This window comes from Carcharodon carcharias, chromosome 2, assembly GCF_017639515.1.
Source record: "Carcharodon carcharias isolate sCarCar2 chromosome 2, sCarCar2.pri, whole genome shotgun sequence".
Lineage (NCBI taxonomy): Eukaryota > Metazoa > Chordata > Chondrichthyes > Lamniformes > Lamnidae > Carcharodon > Carcharodon carcharias.
This window is the reverse complement of record NC_054468.1, coordinates 54,297,782-54,315,365: the sequence shown is the minus strand read 5'-3', so window position 1 is coordinate 54,315,365 and position 17,584 is coordinate 54,297,782. Positions and strand designations below refer to the sequence as shown.

Sequence of the window (17,584 nt, the reverse complement as noted above, 5' to 3'; positions counted from 1 at the left end):
GAAACTGCAGTTTTGAGCTCAAGCAAATATGTATGATCAATGTACATGCTTTATATGTGCTACTCTTGCCTTTATTTGGCCTGATTATTAAAGGAGGCAAGGAAGGACCATATGGCGCCAATCTTAAAAGTTATTAAAAATATAAATATAAAAATAAATGAAATATAGATAATGGTAATATCATAATTTGGTGGTGCAGTTCCGAAAAATTGCTCATCTGCTCCTTCAGAAATTTTGCATTCATGCAGATATGTTTTGAAGTTCCAAAGATCCAGCTAAGAGGTCATTTTATTCTCTCTCAGTCTTTTCATTCTGCTATGTTCTACCTAAAGTTGGGACTATTAAAATTGTTTAAGATTAATGATCAATGGTTCAAATGCTTTATTCCTGAGTTAAGCAGAATTTAGTTAGTTTACCTAACCACCTAAGTGTAAGTTTGCTAGCAGATTTTGTTTCTGAATAATTCACAGAATCACAGAATTGTTACGGCGCAAAAGGAGACCATTCGGCCCATCATGTCTGCGCTGGCTCTCCAAATAAGCATCATGACTTATTGCTATTCTCCTGCTTCCGCGTACCCTTGCACATTATTTGAACAGAAACAATCATCTATTGCTCTCTTGAATGCCTTGATTGAACCTGCCTCTACCACACTTCTAGGTAGTGCATTCCAGATCCAAACCACTCGCTGTGTAAAAGTTTTTCTCACATCACATTTGCTTCTTTTGCAAAACACTTTAAATCTATGCCTACTTGTTCTCGATTCTTTTATGAGTGGAACAGTTTCTCCCTATTTACTCTTTCCAGCCACCTCATGAGTTTGAACACCTCTGTCAAATCTCCTCTTAGCCTTCTCCTCTCCAAGGAGAACAGTCCCAATCTCTTCAATCTACCTTCATAACTGAAGTTTCTCATTCCTGGAACCATTCTTGTAAACCTGTTCTGCACTCTCTCCAATGTGTTCACATCCTTCCTATAGTGTGGCACCCAGAACTTACACAATGCTCCAACTGAGGTCTAACTAGTGTCTTATACAAGTTCAGCATAATCTCCCTGCTCTTGTATTCTATGCCCCTATTATTAAAGCCCAAGATACTGTATGCTTTATTAACTGCTCTCTCCACCTGTCCTGCCACCTGCAATGATCTATGCACATATACACCCAAGTCTCTCTGCTGCTGCACACATTTAAGAATTGTACCCCTTATTTTATACTCTCTCCATGTTCTTCCTACTAAAATGAATCGCCTCACACTTCTCCACATTGAATTTCATCTGCCACCTATTTGCCCACTTGTCTATGTCTTTTTGAAGTTCTATACTGTCCTCCTCACAGTTTACAATGTTTCCAAGTTTCGTATTATCCGCAAACTTAGAAATTGTCCCCTGCACACCAAGATCTAGATCATTAACATATATCAGGAAAAGCAATGGTCCCAATACTGACCCCTGGGGAACTCCACCATAAACCTTCATCCAGCCCAAAAAATATCCATTGACCATCACCATCTGTTTTCTATTACTCAGGCAGTTTTGTTATCCACATTCCTAGTGTCCCTTTTATTCCACGAGCTATAACTTTTCTCACAAGTCTTTTGTGTGGCACTGTATCGAATGCCTTTTGAAAGTCCATGTACACCACATCAACCCTCTCTGTTGCCTCTTCAAAAAACTCCAGCAAGTTAGTTTAACGTGATTTCCCCTTTAGAAATCCATGCTGGCTCTTCCTAATCAACCCACATTTTTCCATGTGACTACTAATCCTATCCTGAATAACCGTTTCTAGAAGCTTCCCCACCACTGAAGTTAAACTGACTTGGCTGTAATTGCTGGGTTTATTCTTACAACCTTTTTGAACAAGAGTGTAATGTTTGCAATTTTCCAGTCCTCTGGCACTTCCCCTGAGTCTAGGGAAGAGTGAAAGATTATGGCCAATGACTGAAATTTCCACTTTTATATCCATGGATGCGTCTCATCTTGTCCCAGTGCCTTATCAATCTTAAGTACCGACAGTTTATCCAACACTTCCTCCTTATCAATTTTGAATCCTTCTAGTGGCAGAATTTATTTTTCTGTCACCGTAGCCTTGGTAGCATCTGCTTCCTTGGTAAAGACAGATGCAAAGCATTCATTTAACACCTCAGCCATGTCCCCTGCCTCCATGTGTAAATCCTCTTTTTGGTCCCTAATCGGCCCTTCCTCCTTTTACCACCCTCTTACTATTTACGTGCTGATAGAAGACTTTGGGACTCCCCTTTATGTTGGCTGCCAGCCTTTTCTCATGATCCCTCTTTGCTCCTCTTATTTGCTTTTTCACCTTTCCTCTAAACCTTCTGTATTCAGCTTGGTTCTCAGTTGTATTTTCTACCTGACACCTGTCATAAGCACACTTTTTATTCTTTACCTTAATTTCTATCTCCCTTTTCATCCAGGGAACTCTGGATTTGTTTTCCCTACCTTTCCCTTTTGGGGACATACACCTTGACAGTGCCCAAACCATTTCTTCTTTGAAGGTAGCCCATTGTTCAGCCACAGATTTTCCTGCAGCCTTTGGTCCCAGTCTATTCAGCCTAGCTCCTTTCTTGCCCCATTGAATTTGGCTCTCCCCCAGTTAATTATTCTTACTCTGAATTGCACATTGTCCTTTTCTACCATCATCGTAAACCTTACAATATAATGATCACTGTAAATTCAGGAAGTGACTGCTAATTTACGTGCGAAAACTTGTTCTTAAAGCTACTGTTACTATGGTTTCATTTTGACCTTTTGCTGTAATAATGAAATGTGATAAATGTCTGTAATATCTATAAAAATTGCTTCTATGTCAATCAAATCAGCAAAGGTAGGCTTGAAGACGAGTTCACAGGATGCATTTGGAACAATTTCTTAGAACACTACGCCGTGGAACCAACCAGGGAGCAGGCTAATTTATACCTAGTAATGTTTAATGAGACAAGATTAATTAATGGTCTCATAGTGAAGGGATCCTCTAGGGACGAGTGAGCATAACATGATGGAATTTCACATAGTTTCATGGTGAGAAACATGGGTCTGAAACTAGTGTCTTAAACTTAAAGGCAATGAGGAGATATTTCATAACTCTCAACAAGATGTACTCCATTGAGAAAGAAAGATTCAATGAGAAGACGACAGCATCAATGGCTAACTGAGGAAGTTAAGGATGGTATCAAATTAAAAGAAAAGGCGTACAATGTTGTGAAGATTAGTGGTAGGCCAGGAGAATGGGAAAATTTTAGAAACCAACAAAGGATGATTAGAAAAATATTAAGAAGGAGAAACTAGAAAATGACCGTAAACTAGAAAGAATTATAAATGGCAGACAGAAAGAACTTCTACAAGTGTATAAAATGGAAGAAAGTAGCCAAAGTAAACTTTGGTCCCTTGGAAGATGAAACTGGGTAATTAATAATTGGAAAAAACAGAAATAGAAGAGACTTTGAACACATATTTTGTATTTGTATTCACAGTAAAAGACAGTCAAAGCATCCCATGAATAGTAGAAAATCAAGGGGCAAAAGAGAGGGAGGGACTTAAAACAATTAGTATCATTAGAGAAAATTAATAGAACTAAAGGCTGACAAGTCTCCTGGTTCTTATGGCTTATATCCTAGGATCTTAAAACAAGTGGCTGCAGAGATAATGGATTGGTAGTAATCTTCCAAAATCCCCTAGATTCTGGAAAGGTGCCAGTGGATTGGAAAACTGTAAATGTAACACCCCTATTCAAGAAAGGAGAAAGATAGCAGAAAATGAGAGAACAGTTAGTCTATTTTCTATCATTGGGAAAAATGCTCGAATGCATTATCGAGGGAGTAATAGCAAAACAATTGTAGAATCATAATACAATCAAGCAGACTCAATATGGTTTTATGAAATGGAAATCGTGTTTGACAAATTTATTAGAGCTGAGGATGTAACAAGCAGGATGTATAAAGGGGGATCTGTAAATGCAGTGCATTTGGATTTCCAAAAGACACTCAATAAGGTGCTACATAAAGGGTAACTACACACGAGTTCATGGATTGGGCTAATATATTAGCATGGATAGAGGATTGGCTAACTAACAGGAAACAGACAGTTGAGATAAATGGGCCATTAACAGGGTGGCAAACGGTAACCAGTGAAATGTTAAGGGCTGAGTGCTTGGGCCTCACCTATTTACAATTTATATTAATGACTTAGATGAAGGGACAGAGTTAACTGTAGCCAGGTTTCCTGATGACACAAAATAGATGGGAAAGCAAGTTGCAAGGAGGACTCAAAGAGACTGTAAAGACATACAGAGAGGTTAAGAGATTGGGTAAACATTTGGCAGATGGAGTGCAATGTAGGGAAATGTGAGATTATCCACTTTGGTAGGAAGAATAGAAAAGCAGCCTATTATTTAAATGGAGAGACTATAGAAAGCTGTGGTACAGAGGGCATCCACATAGGTGAATCCTAAAAAGTCAGCATGGAGGAATCTAGAGCTGGGGCACAGTTTCAGAATAGAGGGTTATTTAAGACAAAAATGGGGAGGAGTTTCTTTCTCAGAAGGTTGGTAACCTTTGGAATTCTCCATCACAAAAAACAGTGGAGACTGGATCACTGAATATTTTCAAGGCTACTTAGACAGGTGTTTTGATCTACATGGGAATCAAAGGTTATGGAGGACTTGAAGGAAAGTAGAGTTGAGCCATGATCAAATCAGCCACGATCATACTGAATTGCAGAGCAGGCTCAAGGGGCCAAATGGCCTAGTTCCGCTCTTACTTCTTGTCTTCTTGGATACATAGGTCAATAAATAGATAAATGAATGGAACCCAGAAATATTTCTGACCTTAGAGGAGATGTCCATCCCTTAATTGCCCTCTTAAGGGCTTCAACTGGCCGCAGGGTGGGAAGGCTGTCCATGAACCTTGCTGCCATGGTCTTAATTGGGGCAGAGGTGGAAAGGCAGCAGGGTCCCCACCAGACACCTTCTCACCTGATTCAATGCCCCTCCACCACCAATCTTGTCATGGGGGAGGGCATTAAATTCCACCCCTGGTTCTTTCAGGCTGCAGGGGCCAGTTTAGGTGCCTACATGCAGCTTCCCAACTGCAGGCCAGGAGTCCAGCAGTACAGGCAAGCCTAGAGACCCTTGCTCCTTGGATGCAGGAGCAACCACAGGCTGCTCTGTAGAGAGGTTCCTCTCCAACTCCTCCCTACACTATCACAGTGTTGGCACGGCTGAAAAAGATATTTTTAAATTTAAACTTGAAAAGGTTTAAACTTGGATACAGAGTAACTCCATCTTGAAGCACCCTTTCTCTTACTTACTTTCCTGCACAGTCCGCTGTTCTTTTCAAGCTGAAAGGTTTCTAATTGGATCTCCAGCTTTAAAAGCACACTCGCTGTCCGTAATTGGACAGCAAACCTGTCTCCAGGCCAATTAAGGGTGCATCCCTGTGACATTGAGTGACCGTTTCCTCCTGGGGTGGGGTTTGGAACCTGGAAGCAGTCCCAGCCCCAGGGGAAAATTCTGTCCCTTATTTTTCTAATTTCTGATGGTGTTCAGCTTTTCATTAAAAGTCTTAAATCTGCTCAGTAATTTGTAAAGAAGTTCTGTTTTATCCAGAGAAGGCTTTTTAAAAGCAGCACTCTTGATTTCCATGCACCCCCACTGATTACTTCCTGGTTCGCAGTCTACAGCTGAACTTCCTTATTTAGATTTTGGGAGGCGGTGGCATGGTGGTATTGCCACTGACTTATCTTCCAGAGACCTAGGGTAATGCTCTGGGGAGCCGGGTTTGAATCCCACCAAAGTAGATGGTAAAATTCAATAAAAATTAAAAGTCTTATGATGACCAAAAAACCATTGCCAACTGTCATAAAAAGAAACCCATCTGGTTCACTAATATCTTTTAGGGAAGGAAATTTGCTGTCTTTACCTGGTTAGGCCTACATGTGACTCCAGACCCACAGCAATGTGATTGACTCTTAACTGTCTTCTGAACAAGGGCAATTAAGGATGGGTAATAAATGCTGGCCTAGCCAGTGATACCCACATCCCATGTAGGAATAAAAAAAATTGCCATTTCCAGACCTAATTTGTTTCCTGCCTCTCTCTGTCTTATATTGCCATGCTTCCATTCACCTTTCTCCAGTACTATGTCTTTTCTGATCCCTTACCAGTCTCTTCAGACTCCAAGCACTAATCCTTTGACTATTTTTTGCCCTGGCATCGCCTCACAGTTGAATCTGCCTTGAATAAGCCTGCAGCTGTCCTCTTGCTGGACCCTTGGAACTTTTTATAATTCTCATTGTCGCATTCATTGCCAACCCTGTCAACCTTGAATCTTGTCCATATTGCTGCTCAGGAGCTAATGTGCCAATCGCCTCCTCATTCCTCTTACCTCTTACTTCCCCTCTCCTGTGCTTGCAAGTGGTCAGTCACTTTTCCAAACTGTATTGCATTCAGAAAGCCCACTCTCATGTGAACAAGGTTTTCATCACCATGAAATCATCGCGGATGAATCTATTGACATCCTGGCACTGATTGAAGCCTGTCTTTTGGATGGTAAGATGGATGTATTTCAGCTTAATGGGATTGGTAGTAAATCTTAGTGATCTGTGTTGAAACATTTCTTTTGATCCACTTATATTAATAATTTAGAGGATGAGGAATATCTTTAAAGTTTACTTTTACCATAATAGCCATAAATTAAATATTAATGGACAGTTACAGTTCAATGGAGAAAAAGTGAAACAATACATTTTCGGTGGTAAAAGTGCAAAGTATAATTTAAAGTATAAGGAGAAAACTTGAATAAGATCTGAAAATTGGTTTGGGGATCACTGTGCAATTAACTCATGCCTGTTTGTTGCGATGCACGCAGCACACAAACTTTATGCTGCCAACTAATTTTAATGATAGCATGCAACCTAGTGAAAAACATGCTGCTGAGTGACTACATGCCTCAGCAGGGGCCAAGTTCATGAGAGATGAGCACCACTTTTGGCTAGCCATGCATTACTTAAAGCCAGTCTTCACTTCTTAAAGGGGAGAATTTTCCCCATGTTGGGTGGGCCGGTCGGGAGCGGGCACAGAGCCGATCACCACTCACAATCGGGTCCATGCCCCACCATTTTACGCGGGCGGGCCAATTAAGGCAAGACTCCCAAGGATAGTGGGAGTCGGCGGGCAGTGGCGGGAGTGCAATGACCACCGGGTCCAATGGCGACCTGTTTAAATGAAGTGCTAGCAGTCTTGAAAAGGCTGATCACAATGGCCAGTAGAAGGGATCATCAGAGCGCCGCTGGAGAGCAGGTCAGGACGGAGAGTAGGGCAGCGGGGCAATGTGCCCCTCGGTCTTCCGATGAATGCCCAGCTGCCCTCCTGGAGGAGGTGGCAGCAGAGCGGGAGGTCCTCGTTCTGAGGGATGGGAGGCGGAGGCCCCCACACCTGACCAAACGTGCCTGGGAGGAGGTGGCAGAGATATTCAGCTCCCATGACTTGGTGCAACACACGTGGGTCCAGTGCCACAAGTGATTCAATGACCTCTTGCGCTCGGAAAGGGTGAGTACCATGTTGGCAGAGGTCACTTAATACAGCCAGTAGCCTTTCCCCGCAAGGCACCCCCCACCACCCCAACAACTGAGTGCAGTTACAGCATTGAATCCTTCATGGCATGGGTGGGCCAGCAGATACTGCCCATGCCTAATTCACCCTGAGAGGGTAGTGCTGAGATAGGTTCTGCACACGCAGCATGTGTGACACTGACACCGAGAGTACTGTTTTGGGGGCGACCTCAAGGATCTGCACCGAGGCACAGTGCTGGAACTGCGAAGCATGTCAAGGTCAGGGTGCTAACATGCTGGGAGGGGAGCTTCCAGGTGGCAGGCCACCAATCCATCTGCTGCCCTTGGCATTCCACATACTTGTGCTTCCTTGCTTTGCAAGGTTAGACTGTATGGTGCCAAATGTGATGGAGGCAGCATGTGCGAAAGGGGGGGTCAGCCATGGCTTCTTTGTGTGATTGTGCGGCAGCTGCGGGGGTCATGAAACACTGGAGCCCTGCAATGTCCCACTCTGGTTGGGGTGGCAGGGATGTGATGGGAATCCAGGTACAGGGTGGACTAATCTTCTTTCCTTTTCAGGAGAAGACTGAACACAGTGGCGCCGAGCGGATGCAGACTGGCAGAGGGCAGGCTCAGTTGGCCATTGTGACTAGATTCGAGCAGGAGGCAATGGATCTGGAGAGACGCCATGCATCTAGGTCCACTGGTGGCAATTAGGCTGGGGTGCCATGGGGAGGTACGTTTGCCAAGCACTGAGGTCACCATGTGTGTCCCAGCAGCCATGGCACTGCTGAATGCACAGTGACTGAAGCCTGCAGCATGGGTTGACCATTGATTATGGAAAGATGAGCATATACTGATCCGGGGGACAGGCATGCGCACTGACATTGTCTCCACTTTACCTGATCAAATGCTCTTGTTCTTCCTTTCAGCATCACCAGAGCAGGGCCCGGAGGAGAAGTCAGAGGGGCCACCTCTCACACCTGAGGCCCCTGAACAACTGGACTCACCAGCGTCATACCATTTCTGCCAGGCAGGCACCAGCGCAGATACTAGCACCTCGGTGGGAATTAGATCATCAGCTAGTGTCCCAGGGCACAGCGAAGAAGGCACTTCACACTTACTTGAGTTGTGGGGGGAAACAGAGAGTGCCCATGGTGCTGGCAATCGGAGGACTGCAGGGAACCAGGTACATGCTCGGTCAGTGGCTGATGATGTGCCTCTGGAGTTGTCCGTGAGGCTGCAGGCGTTGTAAGTGCAGCAGGATATGCAGGAGGATCTGGCAGAGATACATGAGGCTATGCGTAGCATGGTCTCCGCGCTGGAGGAGTCCGGGTGGAGTATCACTGATGCAATGAGTCTCATGGTCAAGTGCCATGCTTCCTCCATGGAGTGAGTGGTGACTCTCGTGGAGAGGTTCCTCCATATCACCAATCAGGGCTTCCTGAGGTTGCACTCAAGCCTGCAAGCCCTCACATCGGCATTGACCTTAGGTGGTCAGTGCCGGTGTGCGAGATGGTTTGGGCACCAAGTATCCTAGTTCGAAGCCCATCCATCTACAGCGAGCAGATGGGTCTGAAGCGACCTCACATCAGCGCAGCCTATTGTCTCTACGGGCTCCTCTCAGGGTGCTCCGAATGAGGGCAGCTGCTCCTCTGCCAGTGACAGTGAGATCCCATGAGGCTGCAGCGACTGGGGAGATGCCAGTTGTGGAACTGGCTGCTCCCTCCCAGGCGGGGCCATCAAAGGCTCCACGAGCCAGAGGACGGCCGCCAAGGTCATTGAGGCCAACTGGACAGCACAGTGAGCAGGCTGTCTCAGATGCCAGTCCCAGCAAGGGGGGAGCACCTAGACATAGCACCCGCAAGTGTAAACTTAAGGCACCTTAGGCACACTACGGGTTTCTCACTGGTGGTTTTATGTTGCCCTGCTATTAGTTCATGACCACTTGGTGTGAAGCATAATACCTTTGTAATTATTTTTTTCTGAATTTCATTTTGTAAAATCATTAAATTTTGATATGTGAGCATGGCTCAGGGTGACTCCTTACTTCTGCAGGTGGACGGAAACCCATGATGTTATGAGTGAGTTGTTAGACATTGAGCTTTATTGACAAGGCCCTTAGTTAATGTTCCTACCCAGGCAGATTTTACACTCAGGTATCAAGTATAGAGCCTGCAGCCCAGGCTTATCCTTGAGGTCCATATGTGGTGCGCTAGCTGAAGATTCAAATTGGATTAAAGCCTCCCGGGTGTTCCTGCCTCCCTGGAGTACACCTGGGTCAGCATTTAAATCCTCAGCGTTCTCATCCTTGGATTCACTGCTGGACTCATCGTATGCAGCCACAGCAACTACGTCTACATTTTCTTCGTCCAATGCGTCACCCCTTTTCAGCACCAGATTGTAGACAGCACAGCATGCAACCTCTATCAGCGACACACAATCTGGGGGGTACTGGAGTGTGCCCCCTTAACTGTCCAGGCATCAGAAGCACATCTTGAGAAGACCAATGGTTCTCTCCACCATAGCCCTTGTGGAGGCATGGCTCCTGTTATACCACTGTTTGGCCTCTGTTCTCGGATAGCGGAGAGGCGTTATGAGCCACCTTTTGAGGGGATAGCCCTAGTCACCCAGCAGCCATCCATGCAGCCAGGCTGGAACACTGAAGACCCTTGGCACCTGGGGGTGTCTCAGGATAGAGTCGTGGGAGCTGCCTGTGTACCTTGCACAGACTTGCAGAATCTGCATCTTGTGATGACACACTATCTGCACGTTCAAGGAACGGAATCCCTTCCTGTTGACAAAGGTACAGGCTCACCCGCCGGCGCCTTGATGGCCACATTGTGCAGTTGATTGCACCCTGGATGCTGGGGAAGCCAGCAATCGCTGCAAAGCCTCTGGCTCGCTGTCTGTCTGGCCTCGTCCCAAGCAGTAGTGGATGAAAGTCAATGCGCGCCTGAACAGAGTGTCTGTCACCTGCTCGACACAAGTGTGGACAGCTGACTGGGAGACTCCGCAAAGATTGCTCACCAACCCCTGGAAAGAGCCAGAGGCATAGGAGATGAGGGCAGCCATGACCTTCAGCGCCACTGGCAAGGGATGCCCACCCACACAGCTGACGCAGATCTCAGGGCCTATCTCCTGACAGATGGAGGTGGCTGTCTTCCTTGAGTTTACTTCGACACACACCTTATACTAATTGAGGTAGCTGCTTCGCTGCCTGTATACCCTGGCAGCAGGATAGTGGGGGCTTCTGTGGCCCCTTCCGCCTTGGACTACCTGTTGGCCCTGCGCTCCTAGTGCCTGCACCTCTCCTCCCAAAGATGGCTCCCCTGGAGGCTGAATATGGACTCCTGGCCTCCTTCCCCTTCTGGTCCGCCCTTCCTCCTCAGAGGAAGTGCCTCCAGTGGATAGCACAGCTCCCATTCCCAAGCTAAGGGAAGATTTCCTGAAACCAGCAAGGGCCCAGAAATGATGTTTACTCAAGAGTTCTGACCTGAAGGCTGTTACTCTTGTCCAAGTAGCTGTGAAGGGTTTTCAAGTATTCCTGCTCACACAGGCAAGTATCAGTAACTTTAAGAATTAAAGGTCTGACAAATAACTCTCGCGACCCCACTTATCCTGACTGTGGATGAGGTTTATGCAAATGTGGCCTACCCGCCTGCCCGTGCGACATCCTGAAGATCGCATGGGCCCCAAAAACCCCTGACAATTGCTGCCTCAAGGGCCTTAAGTGGATCATTAATTAATGGTGGGCACGTATTGGAGAAATCGTGTGCCCATCCATCTAAATATTGCGATGGCGCATGGTGACGTCGGGACACTCGCCCGATGTCACTGCGCGTCATTTTACGCATCGGCCCACCCCCGCACGCCAACAAGAAAATACTGGCTAAAGTGGAGACGCGTTCTGACTGCAGCAAATGCTGGAAGTGGCTGGGGAAGGCTGTCTGACCTGCAAGACGAGTGCCAATGGCACAAAAGAGCAGAGAGTGTGTTCCAAGATTCTCTGATGCAGCATTGGAGGCTTTGTACTGGAAGTAGACTGGAAGAGATAGGCCCCAACAGGGGGTCAGAAGGTCCTCCAAATAGACATAGAGAAGGCAGTGGAAGCAGGTAGGCATAGATGTCAATGCAAGCATTCTAGTCCTGGAGACTTGGATGCAGTGTAGAAAAGTTTAGTGACATATGATCAAGGTAAGTGAATACATCTTCAAATGCCAAGACCCTTATAAATGAACAACGTAGCTCACACACCACTCAATTTATCACCCCACCTTCACTCAACTACCAAAGTTATCTATCAAGCATGACTCATACTTCACATCCATAGTGTCATGATGATGTGATGTGTGCATGTGTAACATTAATCTTTAGTTTCATTGGTTGGTCAAATATATATTGAACTTCTTTAAAAGGGATTTTTAAAGCAAACAAAAACACTGACTTAAGATGGCTGCCACAGGTCACCTGACACATCTGATATTACAAGTTGGTCAGTTTCTGGAAGTTTCCAATGTGGATTACAATAAGGGCATGCCAATGCAAACATTCTATGGAATTTCACACCTGATGTCAAGAATTGCTTCAAAGATAAACTGAAACTTATACATGGCTCTTACCAATAACATTTCTGTAAAGCTACCTTTCAGGCAAAGACAGAAAGTCTACAGGGACAATGGCTATATAGAAAATGTCAATATGTTCTTCCTAGCTTATCACAGGGAAGAATGGTCTATTCAGAAGTGATGGCTGAAATATTGAAAAAATTAATCACCTAGGCAATAATGCAATAACCAAGGTTTATCCATACGAACATACGAATCAAAAGCAGGAGTAGGCCATTTGCTTCCTCTAGCCTGCTCCGCCATTCAATAATATCCTGGCTGATCTCATTGCAGCCTCAACTCCACATTCCTACCTATCCCAGCTATCCTTTGACTCTCTTGTTAATCAAGCATCTATCTACCTATGCCTTAAAATATTCAATTAAAATATTCTACTGTTCTCTGGGGAAGAGAGTTCCAAAGACTATCAACCCTCTGAGAGAAATTATTTCTTCTCATCTCGGTCTTGAATGGGAGATCCCTTATTTTTAAATAGTATCCCCATTGTAGTCTCTCCCACAAAGGGAAACACCCTTTCAGCATCCACCTTGTCAAGTCCCTTCAGGGTCTTTATATGTTTCAATACGATCACCCTTTATTCTTCTGAACTCCAATGGACACAGGCCCAGCCTGTTCAACCTTTCTTCATAAGATATCTCCCCCCTCCACCCCAATCCCAGGTATCAGTCGAGTAAACCTTCTCTGATTGTTTCTAAAGCACTTATATCCATTCTTAAATAAGGAGACCAAAACTGTACACAATACTCCTGATGTGGTCTCACCAATACTCTGTACAGCTGTAGCAAAACATCCCTACTTTTATGTTCCATTTCCCTGGCAATAAATGACAGTATTCAATTTGCCTTCCTAATCAATTTCTGTACCTGCATCTTGTGATTCATGTACTAGGACACCCAGACCCCTCTGCACCTCGGAGTTCTGCAATCTCTGTCTGTTTAAATAATGTTCTGATTGTCTATTCTTCTCACCAAAGTGAGTGAACAAATACACGTTTTCCCACATTATATACTCCATCTGCCAATTTTTTGCCCACTCGGTTATCCTATCTATATCCCTTTGCAGGCTACTTATGTCCTCTTCACAACTTACCTTCCTACTTATCTTTGTTTCATCAGCAAATTTAGCAACGATACGTTAAGTCACTTTATCCAAGTCATTGATATAAGTTAAAATAATTCAGGCCCAGGCACTGATCTCTGGGCACTCCATTCATCACATCTTGTCAGCCCAAAAATGACCCATTTATGCCTAATCTCTGCTTCTTGTTGGCTAACCAACTCTCTAACCATGCTAAACGTTACCCCCTACACAATGAGCTCTTATTTTGCATAGTAACTTTGCTGTGGCGCTGTCAAATGCCTTCTGGAAATCTAAGTACAGCACATCCTCTATCTACATTGCTTGTTACTTCCTTAAAGAACTTCAATAAATTAGTCAAATATGGTTTCCCTTTCACAAAACCATGTCGACTCTGTCTGATTGCCTTGAGATTTTTTCTAAGTGCCCTGCTATAACCTCCTTAATAATAGATTCCAACATCTTCCCGATGACAGATGTTAAGCTAATGACTTGTAGTTCCCTCCTTTCTTGAATAGAGAAATCACATCTGCTATTTTCCAATCTGATAGGACCTTTCCAAAATCTAAGGAATTTTGGAAAATTAAAACCAATGCATCTACTTTTTCAGCAACTGCTTCCTCTAAAACTTTAGGATGAAGTCCATCAGGACCTAGGGACTTGTCAGCTTTTAGTTCTAATAATTTTCTCAGGATCCTTTCCCTGGTGATTGTAACTGTCTTAAGTTCCTCCCTCCCTTTCACCTCCTGAAACAAACTTACTTCTGGGATGTTATTTGTATCTTCTACAGCGAAGACATACATAAAATATCTGTTGAGTTCATCTGCCATTGTCTTATTTTCCATTATTAATTCCCCATACTCACTCTCTAGAAGGCCAATGTTTACCGTACTTACTCTTTTCCTTCTTAAATACCTTACTATCTGTTTTTATATTTCTAGATAGCTTTATCTCAAACTAATTTCTCTCTTATTAATCTTTTCATCATTCTTTGCTGTTCTTTATATTCTGTCCAATATTCTCACCTGCCACTTGTCTTTGCGGAATTATATTTCTTTCAATTTGATACTAGCTTTAATTTCCTTAGTTAGCCACAGATTGTGCAATCTTGCCTTAGTTTTTCTTTCTCACGGAAATTTATTTTTTCTGAGTATTCTGAAATATATCCTTAAATGTCTGCTACTGCAACTCTATTGACCTATCCCTTAACCGAATTTCCCAGTTCACTTTACTCAGCTTGTCTTCATGCCTTCATAATTACCCTTATTTAAGTTTAAGATACTAGTCTTAGATCCACTACTCACTCCCTCAAACTGAATGTGAAATTCAATCATATTATGATCACTGCTACCTAGGAGTGCCCTCACTATGAGGTCTTTAATTAATCCTGCCTCATTGCACATTACCAAATCTGGTATAGCCTGCTCTCTACTTGGCTCCAGAATGTGCTGCTCTAAGAAACTGTCCCGAAAACACTATGAACTCAACATCCAGGCTACCTTTGCCAGTCTGGTTCGTCCAATCCATGAAATTACCCATGATTACCACCGATCCTTTCTCACAAGCTCTATTTCTTCCTGTATACCCTGTCCTACAAAGTGGTTACTGTTAGGCCTATAAACCTCCCCATTAGTGGCTTCTTACCTTTACTATTTCACATCTCTACCCAAACTGATTCTGCATCTTGATCGCCAGAACTAAAGTTCTCTCTCTCTATTGCACCAATGACATACTTAATTAACAGAGCTACCCTCCACCTTTTCCTAGCTTCCTGTCCTTCCGAAATATCATGTACCCTTGAATATGCAGGTCCCAGTCTTTGTCGTCTTGCAGTAATGTCTCTGTAATGGCTATCAGATCATATATATTTATTTCTATTTGCATTAACAATTCATCTGGTTTGTTATGAATGTTATGTGCATTTAGGTGCAGAACCTTTAGCTCTGTACTTTTAATATTTTACAACCTTTAGCTTTACCTGCTGGTGCACATTTAGGTTTGTACATTCTGTGCCTTCCTGCCATGCTCTGGTCATCATTTCCCTTATTCCTACCTTGCCCTCTTGCCTTCTCTTCTCTATCTATCATATTTTCCCAAACTTGATCCCTCATCCCCACTATTTAGCTTAAAGGTCTCACTAGCGCCCTAGTTATACGACTCGTGAGAACACTGGTCGCAGCACCGTTCAGGTGAAGACCATCCCAAAGGTACAGCTCTCACTTTTTCCAGTACTGGTGCCAGTGCCCCATGAATCGAAACTCATTTCTCCCACAGCAATCTATGAGTCATGCACTTAGCTCTCTAATCTTATTTAACCTATGCCAATTTGCTCACGGCTCAGATAATCATCCAGAGATTATTACCTTTAACTGCACCTATTCCCCCTGTCCTAGTTCTATCTATGTCATTGGTACCAAAATGGACCACGACAACTGAATCCTCCCCTTCCCACTTCAAGTTCCTCTCCAACCCAGAGAAGATGTCCCGAACCCTGGCACTGGAGAAGAAACACAGCCTTCTGGACTCACGCTTGCAGCTGCAGAGAACTGTGTCAATCCCCCTGACTATACCTTCCCCTACTAGCACTACATTCCTATTAACTCCATCCACTTGAATGGCTTCTTATATTATGGTGCTATGGTCAGTTCACTCATCCACCTTGCAGACCCCACTCTCATCCATACAGTGTGCAAGAACCTTGAACCTGTTGGACATTTACAAGGGCTGAGGCTCCTCCACTTCTACTTTCTCGATCCCCTTACCTGCCTCAGTCACAGTCACACCCTCCTGTCCCTGACCACTGACCAAGTCAGAAGACCCTATCCTAAGGGGTGTGATCGCTTCCTGGAATAAAGTGTCCAGGTGACTTCCCCCTCCCTAAAGCATTTGTAGCATCTGCAGTTCGGCCTCCAGCTCAATGACTCTGAGCTGAAACTCCTTAAGCCACAGGCACTTACTGCAGATGTGTTTGCCTTGGACCACACAGGTGTCCACGAGCGCCCACATTTTGCAGCTGCCATACATCAACTTTCCTGCCATCTTTATTATGTGTTAATTAATTATGTTTCTTAATTAATTTATAATTAATAAATCCTCCTACTCACAGTAAACTTACTACTGATACCTTACTGACACTAATAAAACCTTACAGTTACAAACAACTTATTAGTTTTGAAAGCTAAATGAGCAGAGCCAATGGACACTCCCCAGCCAAACACCTACCTGCTCCCCTGTCATGTTAAACATCGATTTTTCTTTTAGAACTGGTTCTGACAGGAAACTCTTACAGAACAAAAAATCCTGTTACGATCAATTGAGGAGTGGGAAAGAAGTGCTGAGTCCTGACAACCGCCCTCACCCGGTTGTAACAATAGCCTCATCTCGCCCTCGTACACTTAACTTCAAGCCTCACATTCACAGTTTCCACACACTGCCAGCAATTCAACTATGTCAGGCACATCACCCAAACACACTGTACCACACCCACTGACAAGGTGGCACATAACCTTAGCAACACCTAACTGGCGGGGAACAGGCACAGCTGCATGTCCTTACCCTGATGGAGAAAACAGTGCTCACCATTACTGGAGCTGCCAAGATTGTGCCCATGGCCAGCCGCGAGACTGAAACCACTAATCCTAATCCACTTTCTAAAACATGCTTCTTCTTCATCTACAATCTTTTCTGATTCACGAGCCGCAGATTATGTAAGCATGCACCTCTACCTTCCCCTCCCCCTCTCATCACCACATTCCTATCACTGTACCCAACAAATGTCACCTGGTCAGACACTGGTGCAGGAGTGTCAAGTCCATGTGGAACATGAGACTGATGAGGATGTAACGCCATTACTTAAACGCACACTCACTGCCATCAGCTCTGTACGGGCGTACTTTAGAGACCATACGGCCATAAGACATAGGAGCAGAAGTAGGCAATTTGGCCCAGCGAGTCTGCTCCGCCATTCATTGAGATCATGGCTGACCTGATAAGTCTCAATTCCAATTTCCTGCCTCTTCCCCATAACACTTGATTCCCTTACTGATTAAAAATCTGTCTATCTCAGCCTTGAATATATTTAACGACCATGCCTCTACAGCTCTCTGCAGTAAAGAATTACACAGATTCCCTACACTCTGAGAGAAGAAAATCTTCCTCAACTCTGTCTTAAATTAGTGACCCCTTACTCTGAAATTATGCCCTCTGGTCCTAGACTCTTCCACAAGGGGAAACATCCTCTCAGCATCTACCCTGTCAAGCTCCCTAAGAATCTTATATGTTTCAATAAGGTCGCCTCTCATTCTTCTAAACTCCAA

The 17,584-nt window shown here is 44.3% G+C and overlaps 1 protein-coding gene across 1 annotated transcript in view; it reads right to left on the bottom strand.

Moving 5' to 3' along the window:
* The window catches only part of LOC121287374 (spermatogenesis-associated protein 16-like), a 216,080-nt gene that overhangs the window by 100,522 nt on the left and 97,974 nt on the right, over nt 1–17,584 (bottom strand). The gene's annotated exons all lie outside the window — the stretch shown is intronic.